This window comes from Mus caroli, unplaced genomic scaffold (assembly GCF_978045245.1).
Source record: "Mus caroli unplaced genomic scaffold, Mus_caroli_1 scaffold_2, whole genome shotgun sequence".
Classification (NCBI taxonomy): Eukaryota; Metazoa; Chordata; class Mammalia; order Rodentia; family Muridae; genus Mus; species Mus caroli.
This window is the reverse complement of record NW_028227257.1, coordinates 80,503,524-80,515,383: the sequence shown is the minus strand read 5'-3', so window position 1 is coordinate 80,515,383 and position 11,860 is coordinate 80,503,524. Positions and strand designations below refer to the sequence as shown.

The window sequence follows — 11,860 nt, the reverse complement described above, 5'->3', positions numbered from 1 at the left end:
CATATTTACTCCAATTATTTTGACCTTTTAAATAACTTTTTCTGTTGGGTAAATTGTGTATTTAAATGCTGACAATTTTGTTAGATTTGTGTTTTAAAAGCTTAGCCTGAAAAGAGTTTCACAATGAATGATTTAAAAAATACAAATAGGTGATCCATCCAATAGCTGACTGTGAGCATCCACTTCTGTGTTTGCCAGGCCCCGGCATAGTCTCACAAGAGACAGCTATATCTGGGTTCTTTCAGCAAAACCTTGCTAGTGTATGCAATGGTGTCAGCGTTTGGAAGCTGATTATGGTATGAATCCCCGGATATGGCAGTCTCTAAATGGTCCATCTGAAGCAGCCTTCCTATAATGGATTAAGTTGTCACATCTGACACTTGTTGTTGTTGTTATTTTTCCCCAATCTGGTGTCTTGGACAGGACAATTCAGAGTGATAGGACCAGGATATCCCATCCGGGCTTTAGTTAGGGATGAAGCAGAGCTGCTGTGCCGCATCTCTCCTGGGAAAAATGCCACGGGCATGGAGGTCGGTTGGTACCGTTCTCCCTTCTCAAGAGTGGTTCACCTCTACCGAAATGGCAAGGACCAAGATGCAGAGCAAGCACCTGAATACCGGGAACGCACAGAGCTTCTGAAAGAGACTATCAGTGAAGGAAAGGTTACCCATAGGATTCAGAACGTGAGATTTTCAGATGAAGGAGGATACACCTGCTTCTTCAGAGACCACTCTTACCAAGAAGAGGCAGCAATGGAGTTGAAAGTGGACGATCCCTTCTATTGGATCAACCCCGGTGTGGTGACTCTCATTGCACTTGTGCCTATGATCCTCCTGCAGGTCTCTGTAGGCCTTCGATTCCTCTTCCTGCAGCACAGACTGAGAGGAAAACTTCGTGCAGATGTAGAAAATCTCCATCGGACTTTTGATCCTCACTTCCTGAGGGTGCCCTGCTGGAAGATAACACTGTTTGTTATTGTGCCTGTTCTTGGACCCCTGGTTGCCTTGATCATCTGCTACAACTGGCTGCACTGAAGACTGGCAGGACAGTTTCTTCAAGAGCTAAGAAACCCCTTTTGAGTGATGGCTGTGTCTTCCTGGAGCGAAGGAGAGCCTGGCAGGTCCTTGGAGATTTCCCATTGGCCTCTTTGCTGTGGACAGATTCCAATCTACATCTACAGACACATTCTGGATACCTAGTAGAACTTAATTTCCCTCCCTCAACTGTCTGTCTTTCCTCAGCTCCTTCCTCTAATTTTTGACTTCCACATCTTTTTTTTTTTTTTTACCGTCTTAGTCTGCCTCTAGAAAACACCCTGTGGTGAAGGCCAGGCAGTCTATCAGGAGACACCCCATGCACCAGAGTAAGACAGGATTCTGCCAACCAGCATACCCAGCACTTCAACATCATTGTGAACTATAGAACATCAACTCTGCAAATGGTGGATATTTCTTCCAAGACAACAGCCTTGACTGGGAAGAATATCAATGTAGAGAGTAGGGGGGGGGGTCAGGAACAGAAGAGCCCACGGTATGGGGAAAGCTTAGTGAGCCAGGGTATGAATATGGGCGCCTGAACCAAAACCTGGAGCTAAAACTCAAAAGAATACCGATCAGAGAAAAAAAATAAAAAATACAAATAGCCACACATTATCCATCCCTGCATTAGCCCATTTTCAAGCACTTTCCCTTTCTACAACCATCCTTTCATGTGAGCTATGGAAACAAATAGGCTCCAGTAACATCTTAACTGTCTGAGGCTATAAGTTTTGGATACTTCCATTAAAGTCTAGTCCCATGTCCCTTCTCAATTTCACTGCCTTTAATAGATGGAAAATTTCCCTTTTATATTTCTTAGCTAAAATTATTGAGACATAATCTATATTAAATATTTGATAATTTGATGTAATTTTGTTAGCTATCCCATGTACATTAGAAGTATGGCATTTAGAAAAACATTAGAACTTCAGCAATAGTTTCATTTTGTGTAAAATAGTCAAATTAAAGTAATGAACTATCCCATTAATGAAAAGCAAATATTTTTTTAAGTTAATAAGTATAACATGAACTACTAGTGTGCTGTATATGTTGTAGTCAAAGGAGCTTCTTGTATCATTTGTGGTACCTATCTTCTGATGATTGAGTCTAAGCCAGGATACAAAGATGCATAAAGAAATTATTTCAGGTGCTTCTCTGTGTCCCATATTTTAATAGGGTTCTTTAAATTTCTGGAGTCCAGCTTCTTGAGCTCTTTGCATATATTGGATATTAGACCCCTATCAGATTTAGGACTGATAAAAATCCTTTCCTAATCTGTTGGTGAACTTTTTATCTTATTGACAGTGTCTTTTGCCTTATAATTACAATACAAATACAATACAATACAAATACAATTGCTTTGCAATTTTATGAGGTCCCATTTGTCAATTCTTGATCTTACAGCACAAGCCATTGCTATTGTGTTTAGGAAAATTTCCCCTGTGCCCATATCTTCGAGGATTTTACCCACTTTCTCGTCTATTAAATTCAGTGTCTCTGGTTTTATGTGATGTCTTTAATCCACTTAGACTTGAGCTTTGTACAAGGAGATAAGAATGGATCAATTCACATTCTGATACATGATAACCACCGGTTGTGCCAGCACCTTGAGATTCCACCTCACTTCAGTCAGAATGGCTAAGATCAAAAATTCAGGCAACAGCAGATGCGGACGAGTATGTGGAGAAGGAGGAATACTCCTCCATTGCTGTTGGGATTGCATGATTTTACAACCACTCTAGAAGTCAGTCTGGAGGTTCCTCAGAAAATTGAACATAATACTACTGGAAGATCCAGCAATACCTCTCCTGGGCATATGCCCAGAAGAAGTTCCAACTGGTAATAAGAACACATGCTCTACTATGTTCTTAGCAGCCATATTTATAATAGCCAGAAGCTGGAAAGAACCCAGATGCCCCTCAACCAAAGAATGGTTACAGAAAATGTGGTATATTGACACAATGGAGTAGTACTCAGTTATTAAAAACAATGAATCTATGAAATTCTTGGACAATGGATGTATCTGGAGGATATCATCCTTAGTAAGGTAACCCAATCACAAAAAAGTCATTAGATACTAACTCACTGATAAGTGGATATTAGCCGAGAAACAGAATACCCAAGATACAATTTGCAAAACAGAAGGAAATCAAGAAGAGGGAAGACCAATGGGTGGATACTTCATTCCTTCTTAGAATGGGGAACAAAATACCATGAAAGGAGTTACAGATACAAAGTTTGGAGCTAAGATGAAAGGATGGACTATCCAGAGATTACCTCATCTGGGGATCCAATCCAAAATCAGCCACCAAACCCAGACACTATTGCATAGGCCATCAAGAGTTTGCTGAAGGGACCGTGGTATAGCTGTCTTGTATGAGGCTAAGCCAGTGACTGGTAAATACAGAAATGGAGGCTCACAGTCATCTATAAGATGGAACACAGGGAGTCCAATGGAGAAGCTAGAGAAAGCACCCAAGGAGTGGAAGGGGTCTGCAACCCTACAGGTGGGACAACAATATGAACTATCCAGTACCCCTAGAGCTCATATCTCTAGCTGCCTATGTAGCAGAAGATGACATAGTCAGCCATCACTGGGAAGAGGGTCCCCTTGGTATTGCAAACTTTATATGCCCCAGTACAGGGGAATGCCAGGGCCAAGAAGTGGGAGTGGGTAGGTAGGGGAGCAGGGTGGAGGGTGGGTATAGGGAACTTTCAGGATAGCATTTGAAAAGTATATAATGAAAATATCTAACAAAAAATTAAAAGTAATTATTTAAGTGAATTATGCTATATTGTATTTGAAGGTCTGTAACAAATCTTAGGAACATGATGAAAAGAAAAGTGATTCATAGATCCAAGTGCTAAAATGAAAATAAGACACCCAAATGTGAGTGAAGACTGAAAGAAGAAATTCATTTCTTGAAATTATTAAGGTATTGAACAAGGTCAATGCAAACTGAAGAATTCTGACGTTACCGAGGACGACAGGAAATAAAAAGAGCCAGAGTAAAGTAGGAGGTGACAGATGAGGCTAAAGGGTAGCTTTAAGGCCTGATAGATCAAATGAGTTTTCTAGGAAGTGAACATTACTGGATGTTGTTAACATGGAGACAATGATGTCATCAAGATTGCTTTACAAAGACACCTCTGAAAGTGACAGAAGGGAATTGGAACAAGGTAACACCAAAGAAAGTGCTTGATAGTGTACACCTATAAAAATTTAATCAGTGGCTAATACATATTACTTTGCAAACGGACAAGGCAGAGAATGACCTTTAGTGGACAATGAACATGACATTCATAGCTCAGCTATGAATGCAGAGTTTGATGATTAGATTTATATTCCCTGGAGGGCAGTTCTTCTCAGTTCCAGATTTTATGGGGATGTTTAAGGGAAAAATTAACTATCAGGAGGCTCCTACAGAGAATTTAATACATTTTCAGTCATTACACTTTAATTTGCTATAACTAAATTATTATTTTATCTTTGAAGATAGGTTTTCTCTCCTTATGCCTATTTTTCTTCATCCTGCCATGCGTCTTTTAAGGCGGAACTTTCTATATTGTAGAATATCTTAACTGAGTTACCAAATAACCATGGCTAATCTGAAGGAAATGATGGTATTAGAATGTTACTGTATTTTGAATTCACTTGGTTTTTAGAAGATTTAGTAGAAATGTTCCCACATGCTATAAATTTATTACGTAATTATTATATAGTTCATAGAACTAGAAAAATATTATTACCCCACACAGCACTAAAATACAAATTAATTCCATTTTTGTGGGTTTTTTTTTTCCCGAATAATGTGATGTCATTTAAGCCAGAAAATCCAGAAACATGTGTCTTCCTCAGAGCTCCTTATTTTATAATTTATTTTGTGTATTTATTTTCATTCATGGTCTAGACATTTTGTAGGATTTCAGTGTGCTTTATAAAATGTGCCCAAGTATAAAATGATTTCTTGCCATAGTCAGAGAACACTGGGGATCTGACAGAGGAGGAGGTACAATGAAGAAGTGCTAAATCTTACTCGATGCTCAGTACTAAGGGCTACATAACATCAAGATGACTTTCTAATATTAACCACCATTATAAGCAGAAATGGTATTTCTCAGTTTTAACTATGTAAACTATGTAACGATGTATTTGCTTTTATCATTCCTGAAAATTGACATAAAACTCTAATTCCAGAGGCAGGGGTTGTACTGCAAAGTGTCTAACATGCAATTAAAACACTGTAGTTTTCAGTTTAACATTGAAACAATTTCATGTTGTGCTTTTATATCCATGTATCTTGCATGCAACCACTACTAGTACTTTATGGGATTGTTTAAAAGATAAAAGCATATCTGTGTTGATTTTTTTGCGTGTATATCTGTGTACCACATGTGTGCATTGTCAATGAATAACAAAAATGTGCATAAAGATGCCCTAGTACTGGATTTAGACATTCTTGTTATTCACTCTGTAGCTGCTGGGGAAAAAATACTGATATCCTGGAGGAGTGGCTCGTGCTCGTAATTGCTGAGTCATTTCTCTAGCCTGTATGATTAGCTTTATTAATTTCATTTTAAAACAAAAATATATAAGCTCTCAGGATATTTCATCATATATCACCTTTAAGAATATATTTATATTTATTTTTAAATGTTTTGCACAATATGTTTTGGTCATATTTTCTCCTTTCTGATTTAACTCCTCTATTAACCACCATTTCCATCTACTCAACTTTGAATCCCCTTTTTCCTTTTTGAAAAACTCCTCTTGGATGTCTGTGAACAACAATAACAAAATGAAAAATTAACACTAGGGATGCAGTAGTATGACAACACATGCTCAGTGCTCTCTAGTTATACTTGAGGCAACTTACAAGAGGGAACACATGCCTGGATCTAGAAATCTACCTAACAACCGAATGTCAGTAGAGTCATGGATCAAGGGAACAAAGTAAAGATACCATTTTACTAATCCACCACAATCCCTAACTATACTCTTTTATACACAGAGAAGTTATTCCTCACTCCTCAGGAAAAACAAAAACAAACAACAACAAAAACCCTTTCTCTTTAGGACAGAAAATCATAACCAAACAAATGCAGAGGTGTGAAACTCACTCCAAATGGGTACATTTAAAAAGCTCAGGGGTCATGGTTGAACACTGAGTGGAAAGATTGTTAGAATCAGAGGATCAGATATTTTACTATGAGACTGTGTCCTCTAATAACATCAGATCTAAACCCATAAAGTCTCACCAACATGGCCTCTAAAGATTCACAGGTACTTTATTCCTGTCATGCAATACACGGTACCTTCTAGCTTTACAAAACCTTCAGATTAAATAATTGCTACAAAGATTAACAATATTGTGATCATACCAGGCTTAAAAGTATTTTCATGCATAATGACATTTATTACTCGAGTTACGGAAGGCACAGTTTAACATGTTTAAAATATCCACAGCAGGACACAGCTTGTATTCCGACATGACTCATATTTGGAGAGTCAGTGATAAGAGGCAAGTGTTGGGACATTTAGCCATGTTTAATTTTCCAGAGAATGATTTGATTTTGAAGGATATATTTAATGAATATAATTAACACAAGGGTAGTTGTCATTTATTTGTGTTTCTTTGGACAATAAAATTGAAGAGATGCAAGACCTCAAAGATTTAGGTTTGATCTGAACTTTCCTGTTTTATGAGAACCATGATGAATATTAGCTACCAATTTCATTGATCTATGTAAAACATAAACTGTAATTTAGTAATGGATATTTTACCAGAGATTTTGTAATCTTAGAAACCAGTAGGATAGTTAGATGTATTTTAAAAAGTTTTCACTGAACTTAATCATACCTCGAAGCAATATTCTGACACTTAATTCATTACAAGTAGTCTGCTTATTCTTGTCTTTTTCACATGACTAAGTTGCTTTTGCTGTGGTTTGTTAAAAGCAGTTAATTATTAACATTCATATTTTTTGGATGGGAGAGAAAAATAGTGGTATAAGCTAGCTATGTAGCCTTTCAAAGTTTCATTCTATTTGAGGTGTGACTCATATTCAATATATTTGGGGATTAGATCATTGGTTCTGAGTATCTTTCCTATATAGACATTCATTTGTAGGGCAGGTACTCATACTGCATATGCAATGTGACACATTTTATTTTTTTAACCTTTTACAAATATCCACTATTCATTCTCTCTCTCTCTCTCTCTCTCTCTCTCTCTCTCTCTCTCTCTCTCTCTCTCTCTCTGTGTGTGTGTGTGTGTGTGTGTTTGTGTTTGTGTTTATGTTTTTCTCATGAGTAGGGATTTAGGCTTTAGAAAATATACGTACAAAGAAAATTTCTTCGAAATATGAAGTGGACATTTCTGGTTTCTTTGGAGACTCAGTTGTATCATGTGATGTTTTTCTGGAAACTGTCTTATAAGAGGATGTTTTGCTGAGAGCATACATGTAGTGTTTTTCTGGAAGCTCCCCAACAAAGGAGCATGTGATAATTTGCTAGAGTGGATGACTGAGAGGACATGTGATATAAGGAAAGGATATAAGTATAACCCAGTGGAAACTGGGCAACACTGGGACATGTGTTCACCTGGACACTCTGCTAGTCTTCTTTGGGCTTTGCTGACAGTGGTCTTCTTAGCTGAGGGTTTGGCATTGGTACCCCTTTCCTTCTTCACTGATCATTGGGTGCTGTGACTTCATACAGAGAAAGTCACCAAAGAATTTCTGGTGATATTCTGGAAGCTTCCTGCTACTTCTATGGACGAGGGGCACTTGGCAGATCTTCAGGGTTTCTTCTGGATCAAACTGTGATTGCTGATTAAGGAACAGTATTTGTGAGTGCATCAAGCTACCACTGAAGTTTCCTATGAACTGAGCTGTTGATAGCCTGAGAATCACCCAAAAGAACTACTTCTTTTCTTTTTCTTTTTCCTTTTTTTTTTTTTTCCGAAACAGGGTTTCTCTGTATAGATCTGGCTGTCCTGGAACTCACTTTGTAGACCAGGCTGGCCTCTAACCCCAAAATCAGCCTGCCTCTGCCTCCCAAGTGCGAGGATTAAAGGTGTGCGCCACCATGCCAGCAGAACTATTTCTAAAGAGGTCTACATTCCTCCTTTGTCCTATTAAACCTTTTCTTTCCACTCCCTCTGGTGGCTGGTGGGATAGAACAGAAGTTAAAGTGTTTAAGAACCCTTAATAAGTAGGTTATGGAAAAAAAACCTAAGTCTAAAAAGTATTCAATGCTTAAATTGTCAGTCTCCATTATCGTTGCCATGATTTTAACTTGACTATTGAATATGAGCCTATTATTCTTGTCCAATGAATTCTTATAATGTATAAAATCCAAATTGCTTAAAAATATCTGAAAACAACAGTATTACCTTTATTGAATCTAATAATATTGACCTATTTGAACAAATTTCTAAAGAATCTAGAAATACATATTTTTAAAATGAAATGGAGAATCAGGTAAATGCAAGATATTTGGTCTTATAAGAAGTAAATTCATAGCATATTGTCTTTAATAATATGTGCTTTAGAAAACTGAGAATTTGAAAATTGATATGAGTAAAAAAAGCAAGAACAAATAACATATATAATATGTAACCCAAATAATGGAACACCAGATTACACAACTTTTAGTTGCATGTTCGACATAAATGGGAAATACATGTATGTTAATTCTATGCCTTTGTGTATGGAAACCAATGCTTTGATTTCTGTACTAGAATTTTAAAATGAGTAATATAAATATTAGTTACTGAATATAACACTATACTACTTTAGTATGGGCTTTAGATCTCATAGAATGTATCAAAGTGAAAAACTAAATAATATTTAATGGAAAGGCTATGCATTCCTAACTCCAGTAAGCAAACCCTAAGCACTCCTCCCAGATTAAATTTTTAATCTACCCATATAATAGAACTAACTCATTTCATTAAAAAATACTTTAGTTTTGTCTATACTCCTAATAAATATGCCATTAAATAAAATGCTTTATTTTATTGCCTATAAATTTTATATAACTGTTATGTTGCATTAAAATATTTTCCTTTTTACTGCCTATGTCTCTTTCTCTGTGTCTCTGTCTCTATCTCTCTCTCTGTCTCTCTCTCCCTCTGTCTCTCTCTCTGTCTCTGTCTCTCTCTCTCTCTCTCTCTCTCTCTCTCCTTCTCAGTCTCACTCTTTCAAACACTTTCTCCCTCTTTCTCTCACACCTGTCCTAACACATGTTAGGCTAGTGATTCCATACCCTGCCCCATAAAAGCCATACATATTGAAAACACATCATTCAAACGGTATACCTTTTATATACTTGGTTCCATCATTTCTGGCACTAATTTTTATTTTGAATAATCTTCCAGTGATACATATTTCAGGGATGTTCCTGCAACTTTATCCATACTTAGAGATATGTAACCATGTTCACTTACATATCTGCCCTTATTTTCTGGATTTAAGTAAGCTTGTTTTTAGTACTCTTTTATTTTTTTATTCTGTTTGAACCTCCTATATACATTCTTTTAATAAAGCTGACTATGGAGTTGATTGACTTTCAATTTATGGGCATTCATCATTTTGTCAGGGAATGCCAGAAGATACAAATTTCTTCTCCCAATAGTCTTTTACATTTTGTAAACACAGTGGTTATGAAGATATCTCATGACTTTTAATTTGCACTTAGCTGGTTATTAATGAATTTGAATATCTTTTCCATATTCATGTGAAGTTTCTATTATCTTCCCCTTTTCCTGTCTGTCCATTTGTTTTCAATGTTGAGTTAGAAAATACATTTTAGGTTCATGTCATCTAATTCTATAATGAAAGTATATTATGTTTAAATGAATGAGTATTTTGCTCATTTGTAATTTATAGTATTATCTTTTATGAGTTGGGACAAGGCCTCATGTTAGGCAGGCTGAACTCCTTATGTATCTAAGGATGTCATTGAAAATATGATCCTCCTATGTCAACGTCCTAGCCATTATTAGATGGGAGGAAACTATAGGCAAAGGTATAACAGTTACCTATCTTGCTCATCTAGCTTTTTGTTAAAGTCCTTTGATCATTGGAGTCCTTATCTGAAACAAAAGTTCACAAAGTTGAAGAAACACCTGAGTCCTCTAACCTTCACATACACCTTTATATACATTTGAACACACACACACACTCACACACATACACATACACTCACACACACACATACTCACATACACACACACACACACATACACACACATACACACTCACATACACACACACACACACACACACACACACATACCTACCATGTACTTAGTAAACTCTAAACTCTACAGAGGAAGGTTAGCAACCTGAACATTAGAATGTCCTCTACCAATTGCAGATGATGCTATAATATGAGAATCATTGTTCTCATTCTATTTTTTTTCAGATTATACTACTCTAAGCATTGTGAACACACTTATCACATGTTAACATGAATATATATAACACAGGATTGTGAAATTTTGATATAAAAAAGAGATTGAGAAAAATTAACATAAACTAGGCTTTTTAAAGTGCATTTTTTTAACACTTAAAAGTATTATTACCAGGCTTCTATTAACAAGCCCTTCTTGGCATCAGCAATAGTGTCTGGGCTTGGTGTCAGCAGATGAAATGGATGTCTAGGTATTCTTTGTACGACCTTTCCTTCAGTCTCTGTTCCACTCTTACTCCCTGTAGTTTACTTGGACAGGAAAGCCTGATCAATACAGATGTGGATGCTCCTAGCCAATCATCAGCCTGAGCATGGGGACCCCAAAGGAAGAGTCAAAGGAAGGACTGAAGGATCTGAAGGGGATTCCAACCCCTTAGGAAGAACAACAGTATCAATTAACCGACCACCCAGAGCACTAAGGCACTAAACAACCAACCAAAGAGTACACATGGAGGGACCCATGGCTCCAGCCACAGATGCAGCAGAGGATTACCTTATCTGGCATCAATGGAAGGTGAAGCCCTTGGTGTGGTGGAGGTTTGATGTCCCAGCATAGTTGGGGCAGTGAGGTAGGAGTGGGTGGGTTATTAGGGGAGCATCCTCATAGAGGCAGGAAGGAGAGGAGATGTTATAAGGTGTTTACAGAGGAGAAATCAGAAAGGGGGGTACAACATTTAAAATGTAAATGAATAAAATAGCCAATAAAAATAAATTAAAAGTATCATTACATATTACCTCTAAATTATTCAATTTTGAAATATGCAAGAATAATAAAAATTAGGGATGCAAAATGAAACTGCAAACACTCAATTTGTTGAAGGTTGTATATGCAGGAAATGATTTTTCCTTAGAAATTATTTAACTTTAAATTAGTTTCTGTATTTATTTGTCTTTTAATAGGATATTTTGTATACATAGATGTTCAGCTAGTGGTAGGTTCAGCAAGGCCTTGATGGAGATATATGACATGGTCCTTGCCCCTGCAAGAGGGTCAGGAGGGATGAGCCTCTAAGACTGTTGATGGCTGGTATGGGCCCAGAACTTGTTTGTATACTAATGTATTTATTTTCATGTTCCTTCTAGGATGTCCTCCCTGTTAATGTTAAAGACTCCATGATAATCAGAGACAACATGAGTATGGGAGGTAAAGGTATAACTAATGTCTCAGCAAAATAGTAAACACTGGGACCTTCAAGACAACCCTGAAGTCTATGGAAAAGAACTCCTAAAGTGAGTTCAAGGAGTGGGGAGGGGATAAGGAGTTTTCTAGGGGGAGATTAGGAAAGGGAATAACATTTGAAATGTAAATAAAGAAAATATAAAACAAAAATAAAATTAAAAA

The 11,860-nt window shown here is 36.9% G+C and overlaps 1 pseudogene; it reads left to right on the top strand.

Annotated features, from left to right (window-relative positions):
* The first annotated feature begins 395 nt into the window (after positions 1 to 395).
* LOC110306717 (myelin-oligodendrocyte glycoprotein pseudogene) lies at positions 396 to 1,106 on the top strand (annotated as a pseudogene).
* Positions 1,107 to 11,860: the final 10,754 nt, after the last annotated feature.